Source organism: Porites lutea, chromosome 6 (genome assembly GCF_958299795.1).
Source record: "Porites lutea chromosome 6, jaPorLute2.1, whole genome shotgun sequence".
Taxonomy (NCBI): domain Eukaryota; kingdom Metazoa; phylum Cnidaria; class Anthozoa; order Scleractinia; family Poritidae; genus Porites; species Porites lutea.
The window spans coordinates 29979803-29993565 of NC_133206.1; positions in this window are offsets into that span (position 1 = coordinate 29979803).

The following is a 13763-nucleotide window of genomic DNA, read 5'->3' on the forward strand; positions in this document are numbered from 1 at the left end:
TTGAACGTTGTGCACTTTCAGGTCCACAAAAACATATAACAAAGGAGTCTGACGGGTTTCATAACCATTCCACTCAATTAACTATGGCTTGATCAAGCAAGACTCTGTTATGCGGGGAGCTGTGAGACAAAAGTTTAACCATGTTTTGACTGCCAAACTATGGTCGACCAAGCTTGAAAGCTAACCATGATCGCCACTTTAGAAACAGAAAGGAAACTGGAAACAAAGACTTCTTGGACTGTTACTGGAGACAGGGAAAACACATCGGCCAATAGCAGGAAAAGCAGCGCGGAAGTCGGAAATGATATCTGAAATTACATATTTGTTGTTTCTAAGATACCCCTGCTACCGTCATTTTTTTATTATTTCAAAGCGGTGAAAATGTATTTATCATGGGTTATGTAACCCTTTCTTTTGGGGTTTTACATGGTTTGCTGTTACAATTGCTTCATTAGCGGTAGGATATATATATTTATGAAATAACTAAGACAGTACGCGCGTTCTGATTGGTTAAAAACCTATGGTTTATTGTGCCGGTAAACTCATAGAAAACTTAAAGTTATTTTATAAAATCGATACTCGAAAAGCTTGTAAATCACTCGCCTTCGGCTCGGGATTCACAAGCTTTTCTCGTGTTCTCCCAACATCCCGCGTGGGTTATCACGCCGTTAAACCCATAGAAAGTGTGGTCTATTGCTTAAATTTTTGAGTTGGTGTCATTTATATTTGTTCGAGTCTTACGACCGTCCCTACGCCCTCAAAATTAAATACCCAGTGACTATGGGTCATCAGTTTCTCTTAGACGTAGTTTTTTTGCATGCTGCTATATGAAAGGTTTGGCACGTTAACGGAATCATTGTTATACGAGCATAGTTTAGATTTTTTTGTATGGTGGTTTTTCTTGCTTTATTTTTTTACATTTCCGAGTTTTCATTCTGTTTGTTGTATCATTCCCATCCATTTTGTTGATGAAGCTGTAATAAAGGGAGTCGCACATGGCTTGTGTTGACACACCCCAATTGTGGTTGCTTATTACATGATAAATGTTTTATATTCGTTTGAGCGGGGTAGCGAATTGGAATATATAAGTACTTTAACATTAAACTGGGTACCACGAAATAAGCTCAGAAGAATTTACAAGCATTTTATGACTGTGAAAAGTTTGAACCCAGGAGTCATTTCAAAAGTAGGTTGAGTTTGATCGTCCAGGTGAACGTAGTCCTGAATAGGACTGTTGTTGACAGTGACTACCCGGACGATCAAACTCAACCTACTTTTGAAGCATTTTATACTTATGCATCCATGTAACAACCTCTTTTATCTTTCGAAATTGTCTTCTAATTACTGTCTCCTTTCTAGATAAACTTTTTAGTTATTTTCTACGTAGCCTAATACCTTCCTTAATAGAAAGAATTGTCTTATATCCTTTCTTATCTTCTTTTCTGTGTTGTACACTGAAACAAAGTTGTTGTTGTTGAAAACACACACACACACACAGACAAGACAAAAAAAAACAAAAACAAAAACAAAAAAGCAGCAACAACAAAAACATGCATCCAACGCTTAAGTACGACAGCGAGCAGGGGTGGAGGCAAAGTCTGAGAGAACATACAAAGCACTCGTTCTAACATTCACTCAGAAAATTCTCAACATTAGATAGTGTTGCAGTTTTTGAATTAATTGAGAGAGGTGCCCTTTGGACAAAGTCAAACCCAGAAAAGAAGGCTTCAAGTGCTTTTTTAAGCTGCATGGACAGCTCAACCACAACGAATGATTAATAGGCGTTTTATGTACTTGAATCGGCGTGTTATTGACTTTTACATTGGAAATTAGATCTGATAAATGTTCGCTATTGTACCTTTTAATGCATTGTTACGCTGAAAGTTTTCATATCGGAGATAAAGAACAGTGCAAGGTGAAGTGTTTTCCAATAATAACTTAACGAGTATTGACTATAACTAGGGTCAATGTCATAGTGACCAATATCGTTTTGATGTTGTGACCATACTTATCAAAACAATACGACATCAATAGAACCCACGTGTTGGAGATGGAAACATCGATATGTCTGCTCACGAAATAACTGACTCACATAAAAGAAACTCTCGCGTGATGAAAAGTATGCGAAGACACGTTTTACTGCAGGGCCAAATATTTCAGTGCCAGTTTATGAGATTAGCTCGTAATTGCCTGCGTTGAAGCACAATCACTGTTGTATCTTTTTAGACTAATAGGCCGGAATCTATCAATAAGAGCCTTTTAAAGTCTGTAAGTATTAAAGGAATTATTAAGAAGGCATCTTTATTCAGCTGTTAAAGAGAATCTAAGTAAGCATGTCCGCCATTACATATGCAGAAGGTCAAGCAGTTTAGCAAACCTGTTTACCTTTTATTCAAAGCATCTTTTGCCGGGAAAATTTCATTAGTTTTGCCAGGATGTCTTTCTTTCTCAAAAATGCCAATTTTGTTAGTGTCCTTTCATTTGGCTGTATGATGTATCTATGTGTTTTTTTGTGTCATCACTGATTTTTTTCTAAATATACTAAATTAACTTAAAGATGCAGTATATGTGATGGTCACAAACAGTGAAACTTGTATGTCCTGTATTAAGCGGACGCCGACGCTATAGTCACGTGTGTGCGCAATATTCACACAATGATTCCTAGTTTGAAAAGCTATCAAGATTCCAACTTTTTTCCCTGTCCACTAGCAAAGCTTTACTAATGGGAGTTTTTCTACTAAAAAAAGTATCTATTGGCGATTATTTTGTTGGCTTTCCAGTTCTAGAGCCTGTGGGTGCGGGATATTATTGTACGCCCTGAAAAAAAAAAACGGTTCAAAAAACGTGAAGTCATTCTAAGCGCTTAGCCAATAGAGCGCAATGGCCAAAATAGAAGCTAAAAAAAACCCTCGGGGTACTATATAAGACTAACTGCCAGTGTTTGACAAGATTTCACTTTCTTTCTCTGGTACTATTCAATATACGTATAGCTTTTTGCTACAAAATTCTATCTTTCTCAAATTTCTACTGGAGAAATGCATTACATCTGAAATAGAGGATTGATATATAGTTTTCTTTACTCGCAACTGCTGAAAACTACTTGCACTTTGCGAGATTGCTTGTGTTATAGTTCGAACACTAACAAAGTGACTACTCTAAATTCAAAAAATCATGTTAAACTTATGTTGAGTAAGCTATTTATTAGTTTAGTTTAGTTTAGTTTAGTTTATTGTTTTGCCATAAGGATGTACAGACAACGAGAAAATCCTAATATGTAAAAAGCTAATGGCGAGGAAGCCCAAGCGGACATGAGCGTCAGTGAAATAAAAACGTTTCTTGCCATATTTTCTGTAAAACAGTCCCAAGAGTGCCTTAGCCTGCGTGGCAGTTAGGCACCGGTTAGTTTTGTTGATTAGTCTTTCAGTCTAGACATATTAAATTCTGCAAGCAGAATACTGCAATGTTGATCGTACTACGTGAAAATTAACTCTGCAAGACATCAACACGACACCGAAAGAACTCAAAACAGAGCAGGATTGTAGCCATAGACAGCTGTTTCGCCCTCTTTGGGGCTCGTCAGTATGGCGTAACAACTAGAGAAAGCTCTGACAAAGAAATATCCGCGCACTCTGATTTTAAGCCCTGACACCCACAGAATCACGCCATACCACGTGTCTTCTGGGAGGCAAGAGTCCAAGTGTCAAGTTGATATCTCGCAGAGAAAATAAAGAATTGGCCAAAAACCAACCTAAAATACATGGACAAAAACATGCAAGAATTACAGCATATCGCATCTATAATAGATCTACGGCCCAAAAATTCATAAAGTACAAACATTAACCACAAAGGACCGCAAAGGACCGCAAACGAATATGCCAAAGAACGTAGGATCTATAAGGACCTGATCAGGAAAAATAATAATGTAGACATATTATAATGCTGCTTGCAGAATTTAATATGTCTACATTATTATTTTTGCTGATCAGGTCTTTATAGATCCTACGTTCTTCGGCATATTCGTTTGCGGTCCTTTACAGTCCTTTGTGGTTAATGTTTGTACTTTCAGTCTAGAGCACGCGAGGGAAACACGCAAGGGGAACACGCGAAGGGAAGAGGAACCCTCCCTTTTCCTTTCTCCCCTTCTGGGCGCAGGCGCCTTCGAAATTTCTCCCTTCGCCCAACTAGTGAAGAAACAGCACGGGCCTGCATATAGATCACTAGAGGCGTGATCCAAAAGTCAGAACTGACCGGCCGGACCATGGCTGGACCACGCATTTTGGCAAATGAAACAGGCGTTTTCCAAGAGGTTTTGCTTGAAAACCATCTACTTTGCCGATAATATTTAGGATTTGACTAGTGTGGATGGTTAGTTTTAGTTAAAAGTGAAATTCTCATTACAATGAGAATGGACTGGCCGGTCAGTTCTGACAAATGGAAAGCGCCCGAGCGACCACGATCAATTTTCTTCAAGCAGCATCAATACATCAACGAGAAAAAAGGTCATGGGAAAATGCTTTGAGTTCTTAGAGTGGTTTTCGTTTGAGTGTCGTAAAACCAAAACCAAAGTAATTACTCTGGCCAATCACAAAGGACACAGACAATACATTGAACCAATCAAAACTCGAAGTAATTACTTGTGGCTGACGCAAAGCGCGGGAAAATGCATGCGAGCGCGTCACAATTGGCTTTGGTTTTACTTCTGATTGGATGAAAAGGTGGCGCGAATCTTTTAAGCCAATCGCATCGTGTAGAAAGTGCAAAACCAATTACTTTTCGACACTCAAATGAAAACCGCTCTATCAAATTCTAACACCTAATTCTTCAGGAAATGTATCGAGATCAGACTGAAAATTTTGTATGTGGATTTTGGGGCTTGAAGGGTTGAGCGAACACGAGAGAGGAGAGCGTCGGCGTCCGCTTAATAAAGGACATACAAGTTTCCCTGTAGCTGGGTATGACCATCACGTAAACTGCATCTTTAAGTTAATTTAGTATATTTAGAAAAAATCAGTGATGACAAAAAAAAAACACATAGATACATCATACAGCCCAATGAAAGGACACTAACACAATTGGCATTGTTGAGAAAGAAAGACATCCTGGCAAAACTAATGAAATTTTCCTGGCAAAAGATGCTTTGAATAAAAGGTAAACAGGTTTGCTAAACTGCTTGACCTTCTGCATGTGTAATGGCGGACAGGTAAATGCTTATTTAGATTCTCTTTAGCAGCTGAATAAAGATGCCTTCTTAATAATTGCTTTAATACTTACAGATTTTAAAAGGCTCTTAATGATAGATTCCGGCGACCTAAAGAGTTCCCTTGTTCGTGATAAAAAGTTGTGGATTAATGAGTCTGCTTATTATATGGATCATATATCTACGGTGGCTCATAAGGACAAAACACTTCCCAGATTCCAAAACACTTCACAGAATCCAAAAAACACTTCCCAGAATCCAAAAAGATTTCCTAGAAACCAAAACAGGTCCAAGAATCAAAAACACATCCCAGAATCCAAAAAGATTTCCTAGAATCCAAAACAGGTCCAAGAATCCAAAACACATCCCAGAGTCTGGATTCTGGAAGTGTTTTTGAATTCTGGGACGTGTTTTGGATTCCGGGAAGTGTTTTTTGGATTCTGGGAAGTGTTTTTGGATTCTGGGAAGTGTTTTTGGATTCTGGGAAGTGTTTTTGGATTCTGGGATGTGTTTTTGGGTTCTGGGATGTGTTTTTGGATTTTGGGAAGTGTTTTTGGATTCTGGGATGTGTTTTTGGATTCTGGGAAGTGTTTTTGGATTCTGGGATGTGTTTTTGGATTCTGGGATGTGTTTTTGGATTTTGGGAAGTGTTTTTGGATTCTGGGATGTGTTTTTGGATTCGGGGAAGTGTTTTTGGATTCTGGGATGTGTTTTTGGATTCTGGGAAGTGTTTTTGGATTTTGGGAAGTGTTTTTGGATTCTGGGAAGTGTTTTTGGATTCTGGAATGTGTTTTTGGATTCTGGGATGTGTTTTTGGATTTTGGGAAGTGTTTTTGGATTCTGGGATGTGTTTTTGGATTCGGGGAAGTGTTTTTGGATTCTGGGATGTGTTTTTGGATTCTGGGAAGTGTTTTTGGATTTTGGGAAGTGTTTTTGGATTCTGGGAAGTGTTTTTGGATTCTGGAATGTGTTTTTGGATTCTGGGATGTGTTTTTGGATTTTGGGAAGTGTTTTTGGATTCTGGGATGTTGTTTTGGATTCTGGGAAGTGTTTTTGGATTCTGGGATGTGTTTTTGGATTTTGGGAAGTGAAGCTCTGGATACGAAAAATATAGTCTTCTTTTTCCTTTTTTAAAGAAAGCTAATCAATACAAACCGCCTTTTTTCGGAAAAATAATCGCTCAAAGTGAACGCGTTCCGGACTAATTTCTGTTTGTCATTTACTCAAACAAATTAGAACACTTCCTGATTTTTAGCATTGAGCGTTAATACAACTAACCCTCTCTCTAGAACACAACGCTTGGACAGGCGATATGTCTTCTCATTTAACGTTGTCTGAGTAATGCAATGTGGCGGCTTTGAATGACACTTACCAGATGTTCAGGAACTAGTAAGATATTTGTTTAAGGGGTTGTTCCCTTATCTTAGTCTGAGCAGAAGTTTCTGTGCGCGCTTTCTCGTCACTTGTTTATAAAGTAACTAGTGTGATATTTACTCTTTAGATATTTTTAGTGACGTCTTCAGTGCATATAAGCCCACTTAGAGCATGGGGTATCAGTTATTCAAGAACTAGTATAAAACATTTGAAAATTCATGGAATGCGAGCCTATCTTTGTCCACTCAAATGAGTGTTTTTTCTAGTTGTTTACCTCCAGCTGGTTGTTCAGAAACTAGTGGGATATTCTTACTTAGTCATTAGTGAGCAGACTATTCAAGAACAGTAAAATAAATTCATGCTCAAGCCTAATCAGGCACTCGACACGGGATCTTCATGCGAATTTATAGAAAATCTTTATATCACACCGGTTGTATGCTCCTATTCAAAAGCAAGGTTATTCCTTAGCATTGCATTGCAAATCCTTACTGCGCATAATTTCTCGCGTGACCAGCGCGCACATTTAAACACGGCAGCTTTTGTCTTAAGGCTGGAGCTTCGCCAGACAGGTGAATCTTAATGTTCTCTTAAACGAATACGGTGACCCATCATTATTTTCTCTTTTTATAAAATGAGCAGTACAGTTTCTTTCCTTAGAATGAATATAGACTAATTCTCAGTAAAGAATGAGGAACAGTCGTCGAACACGTGTTAAAAGAGAGTACTCGTAGATATGATCATATTGGTATTTTAAGGAATTATCGTGCATATACAAGATGCTGCTGCCTCCAAACGAGTTTGCAGGGAGCCCAAATGTTACTTTAAAATGTAAGTTTCTATATGATTAACAACCGGTCGGTTAAGTTTGACAAAGATCTCAAGGCAGGTTATGTGTTCAGACGAATGACCTTAACTTACGGATCCTTACACTTTATGAAAGAGACTTCACATAGACTCTTTTCTCAAGTCATAGGCGCGACCCATTTTGACCATTTCCAGCCCAGGTAAAATTCCTCTGAAACAAGCACGATATGTAGCTTGCAGACGGCTCTTTTGACGCTTCTGGATTCCTGGAAGTTAGAACTGCGGAACGTGTAAGATATCTAGTTTTTTGTGGCTTTTTGAGCACTTCCCGAAAGTCGATTAGGCAAAAAACTTGTCCGATATTCAGTTTACGAACAGTTTGTTTTAGTCATTTTTCCTCGTCATTCAGAGTTTAGTGAGACTAATTCTTAATTGGAGGCAGTATATTAATATCTCCTTCCAGACGTCTTATACCAATTTCCTTTCCTTACTATAAGAAACGAGGTAGAGGAAAACTTTGCGCACAAGATCATTCGTTTAGCGAAACAAATTAGAACACACAAACAAACAAATTTAACTTTACTCAACAAATTAGAACACTTTCTGATTTTTAGCATTGAGCATTAATACAACTAACCCTCTCTCTAGAACACAACGGCGAACGCTTGGACAGGCTATACGGTCTTCTCAACTTCCTGTATTTAACGTTGTCTGACTAATGCAATGTGGCGGCTTTGAATGACACTTATCAGATGTTCAGGAACTCGTAAGATATTTCTTTAAGGGGTCGTTTCCTTATCTTAGTCTGAGCAGAAGTTCCTGTGTACGCTTTCTCGTCACTTGTTTATGAAGTTACTCTTTAGATATTTTTAGTGACGTCTTCGGTCCATATAAGCCCACTTAGAGCGTGGGGTATCAGTTATTCAAGAACTAGTATCAACATTTGAAAATTCATGGAATGCGGGCGTATCTTTGTCCACTCAAATCAGTTTTTTTTCTAGTTGTTTACCTCCAGCTGGTTGTTGTTCAGAAACTAGTGGGATATTCTTACGTAGTCAGTAGCGAGCAGACTATTCAAGAACGTAAAATAAATTCATGCTTAAGCCTAATGGGGTACTCGACACCTGATCTTCATGCGAATTTATAGAAAATCTTATCACACCGGTTGTATGCTCCCATTCAAAAGCAAGGTTATTCCTCAGCATTGCATTGCACATCCTTACTGCGCATAATTTCACGCGTGATGAGCGGGCACATTTAAACACGGCAGCTTTTGCCTTAAGGCTGAAGCTTCCCCAGAGAGGTGAATCTAAATGTTATCTTAAACGAATACGGTGACCCATCATTATTTTCTCTTTATAAAATGAGTTTACAGTTTCTTTCCCTAGAATGGACTAATTGTCAGTAAAGAATGAGGAACAGTCGTCGAACACGTGTTAAAAGCAAGTACTCGTAAATATGATCATATAGAGTGTTTTCACTCACGTGGCCAGCATTTAAGCAAATTTATTAGAACAAAAGAAAGCGTTTGCATGAGAAAGGAACTCAACTACCACAGGACTGGCTTGGGACACCAACATGGCCGCCGTTTCATTGTTTTGGGACACCAATATGGCCGCCGTGACGTCATGTGAAAACACTCTTTTTAAGCACTTCCCGAAAGTCGATTACCAAGAAACTTGTACGATATTCAGTTTACGAACAGTTTGTTTTTAATCACTTTTGCCTCGTCATTCAGAGTTTAGTGAGACTAATTCTTAATTGGAGGCAGTACATTAATATCTCCTTTCAGACGTCAGACCGATTTCCTTTAATTACTATAAGAAACGAGGTAGAGGAAAACTTTGCGCACAAGATCATTCGTCTAGCGCCTTACTGACTGTTACTCAGGAGCCAGTAATATCCCGTTGGCCCAAAGCGCATTGGATAGCATCATCCAACGGATAAATCATTATCCAGCGGATAAGTGTTTTAGAAACCAATTGCGTTATCCACCAGATAGTGATTTATCCGCTAACTAACGCTATACACCTTTTCAACAACTGGGGCCGGGAGAGTCAGTGCTGATGGGAAAAACACACTGTGTTGCCTTTAGCTTGACACCTCAGACAGGGACAGTTTGTGAGTATATACGAAGTCAGTGATACAATGTTGCGTGCGCGGGAGCCAGTTTCAAGAGGGCAATTTTGGCCTTGCTCTAGTCAATCTTGTGGCTTCATAAACAGAGAACATGTTACATGATATCACCGCAACAGTGTTGCGTACAAATCTCTTGAAGATGCTAGCTTTAACTCTTTTACATACAGGTTCGTGTGGTTAAAAGGAACGTTAAGCTAATTCAAATGTACGCCGATTTTGAGGAAAATTCCTATACTATAAATGTTAATTTATAAGTTACCGTTGCTCTTTTCACTCAGTGACTCACGTACGTCACGAAGAGAACGCAAAATTCTCGAGTGTGACCATTTTTTAGCAGTCAAATTTTCTAGCGGTCCCTTCACATATTATTATTAAGTTTTCTGCGTTTTAGGGAAAAAGAAATCGCATTTGGACAAAAGGCCCGGGACAAAATGATTCTCAGTGCAAAAATTGTGTACTGAGTGGAAAGCCTATACTCCAGCGCATGTTAACAATTATCTGATTAGTTCTCTTCTTAATGACAAGTCAGTTCTAGAATTAACTGCAAAAGCAAACAACACTCGGCGACGTCTGAATCAGCTTCAAAGGTTTCCGAAATTTTGCGGGAATCAGATTTTGCGCTGAAAACGTCGTTATCAAGTTACAGCATTTGGGTATGTAGCGAGGTATCGTACAATACTTAACTGAAAAGCTTACGTCGAGAATACAGGGTGCGTGAGCAAGGCCGAATTCCGAAGTTAAGACGTGGTATAGTGTAATCCAGACTGCATGAGGCTTGCACCAAGTGACGCCATCCATGGTTCGTCATTCAGATAAAACTATTCCGACTGATCAAACAGAAGTAGGGGGCAATTCTGTCAACCACAACACATGTTTGACAAAAGAGCGGGACAGAAAAAACAGCATTCAGTAGTTTTATAAAGCCGCTTCGTAGGTGTTCAGCATTTCTTTATCATACTCAAAAAGAGATTGTTAACGCAAAGCATACATATTCTTGGCGACAATTAAAGACTCTCTACGTCTACAAGCATGAAAAACTGTTATTCCACTCTTACTGGTAAAGATGATAATAATCATGTTATATAACTGAGAACGCTCAGCGTACAGAACATTTATTAAAGGTTATTAGCTTAACCTGGTGCTATTTGTGAATCGCTAAAAGAGCCGGGTATTTATCTAAATACATTAACTTTAATATTAGATTTACATTTCTTTTCACTATCAGACCGTCAATCAAATTACCGCAAAATAGATGTTAGTCCAAAGGTCACGCGAATGCCAACTGAAATCATCACGGAAAGCGCGCAAAAAAGGTCTGAGGGTCTGCACTGTTTCTAGTGGGGTAGATTACGGTCGGTACGCATCTTTGTTTATAATGCGGAGCCGTATATACATAAATATTAAGCGTTATTATTTCAGTATTGCGCATGCAATAGAAAAATATCATTCTTATTAAACCCCCGGTAATATGCGGCAGGTAATTGTTTGTAAAAAATATTGAAAAGTAAGTAACGGTCTGACGGATTTCTGTACTACAATCTACTCTCTTTTAACGGATGCCTATATATATAAGACAGTCACCTCGCCAACTGGCGGCAGTTGGTCCCTGCCCCTTTCTTTACTCCTCTTAGTTGACTCTCTACAAGACGGACACATAATGCGGCCGGCTGGTCCCGAAGTTGTCCGTCTTAAGGTGATGTTACGAGACGATTTGCAACGACGATTTTTAGCACAACACAGCGTTGCAACATTGTTGCGACATTGTTTTGAATGCTTGCAACATTGTTCCAACAGTGCAACGCTGTGTTGCGCTAAAATTTGTCGTTGCGAATCGTCCCGTTTCATATAACCTTTAGAGAGAGTTCACTGCATACCCTTCCCTTTTTTTGCAAATAATAGACGAAAAAAAAAACCAGCGGTGCATAAAAGGCTAAAAGCATTTTCACAGTGTTTTTTTCTGCCACAACATCATATCTTAAGATCAACAGGAAGTTCTGGATGGAATCAGGTTTGACATAAGCACGGTGACTGAACATCCGACTATTCAATTTGCTACACCGGTTTTGTATCTGGCCACGCCTACTGATTCTTATCACAGCCATCATCGAGACCTTTTGCAGTGAAAGGTCTGAAGCCGGATTTATTAATTAAAAATTTAATGATGTGAGCCGAAAAACATCAAAGATGCCTAATATCTTGAGTCAGAGTGGGTCGCAATCTGTTTGTTTTGTTTTGTTTTTTTGCTTTCGCTCCTTTTGAGGCGAATAAGAATGGTTCAAGTTTGTCAAAATGCTACCAGTAATTGAACGAAATCGGATTGTAAAGAAACACACAAATACATTACAAGCAAATTTAGGAACAAAGGCATGCAGATTGGTTTTATAAAACTTTTATAAAACAAATCAACTTTCCCGCCGCTTCACCCTATAATAGAGAGGCAACGAGAAAACGTCTGTTTAATAGCACCACAAACTGGATTCATCTTATCACACCAAGAACAAAAAGCACAGTGGCTCAAAAGCGTGCCCCAAAATAATTTTAACTGACTACCGTAAGAAGAAACCGCGATGACCAATCTATGTGTATTTTAGTATAGCCCGTGGCATTGTAGAAAACAAGGGCAAATTTGAGTGTGGGGTTAACTCTGCTACACCCTTTTTTGTGGTTATTGCTGTTTTGCTCTGCTTCTTTTGGTTTTGTTTTGAGTCTTTAGTTCCTTTTCAGTTTGGTCTGATTGCTTGGCAAAGCAAAAGCAACGTCGGTAACTGAAAGCATTTTTCCTTGACAGGTAATTACACTTGAACTATAAAAGCAAAAGTAAAAGATTTGTTTAACAAAGGCGCAACATCTTGCGTGCCAACTAAATGGAAGCCGTTGCTACTGGTCACACACTTTCGAATCGAAATTCCCGAGTCTTGTTATCAGGTTCGGTTATTAATCACTTATACGCCAAGCTCACGTCATTTCTCGTGATGAAATCGACTATACATTAAAAATCACGAGAGCACGAAAGCCAAGAGAAAATATCATAACACGCAAAGCACTTCACTAATTGATATTGACATCGTTCGACTTAATTGCAATGTCTTGATATAAATTTGATATTCACAACGCTTGTAAGTCCATTAAATCAAGCATTCTTACATCGTATGTGTCGTCTGGGATGCTAACCGCAAAACGCTCCCTACAATATCACCGTAAACTAATTGCTTACAAGTATTTGCCAAAATATCATTTGCCTTAGACTCGAAACCCCTACTGTCTCACCGCGCAATTACTCAACTTGTAGTCATAATTAAGAAAAAGAACACGTGTTCGAATAAAGAGAATTGTCAACCAAAGAATACCGTATCACAAAGTCAATCAAACGGTTTAGATGAACACAATATAGATTTTATTTTTCTTTATGATGCCTGGAAACGCGCAAATATACTTTCAGCGTATACTCCTCGGCGTCAAGCGGGTTAAAACCGCTCTAGGGAAATCTTGAGGCTACATAAGGTTCCTGGAGACAAAGTGAATATTTTTGGTTCATGTACTTGTACACACAAAAGGTTTCCAATTGGTCTGCCAGCCTGATGTATTTTTATAAAAAAAAAAAATATATATATATATATATATATATATAAATATTAAATGTTTGATCCGAAACTAATAGCAACGCCTGTAGCGTTCAAGGGATTTCTTATTTTTTAATGAAGAGCGCATGAGACAAGCTTCGTATGAAATGGTTAATGAAATGGTTAATGGAATGGTTATGAAATGTACTGGATATAACTTTATCATAGTATTGTTTATTTGATAATTAAAAGAAAAATGAAAATTTTGATATTTGTTTTTCAGTTTTTTTCTTAGGTACTCTAAGGTTTAGAGTTGTTAGCAAAAGAATGGATTTTATGAGTTTGTGGTTTAAGAATATACCACTCGAACAGAGATACTTTACTCTTCCCTGCTGAGCCTCTAATTCAGTTCGTTTGTTTCAGCTGATTTTTGACTTTGTTTTGGTTGCGCAAGCGTAAATGGCAAAGAAAAAAGCTTGAGGGCAATTGACTACCCCATTAGCGATGTAGAAGAGACGCCAGTGTGTGTGCTAGTACACAGGATTAGCGACGATCAAATTTAAGCTATAAAACCGGGGCGCGGTCTTAGGGTTTAAGAGACCTCAGTGGTTGAGTAATACCATGCATTATCATGGAAATATTAGTACACCTTCAGGCAAGACCTTTCATCTAGACTGAACGAGCCCTAA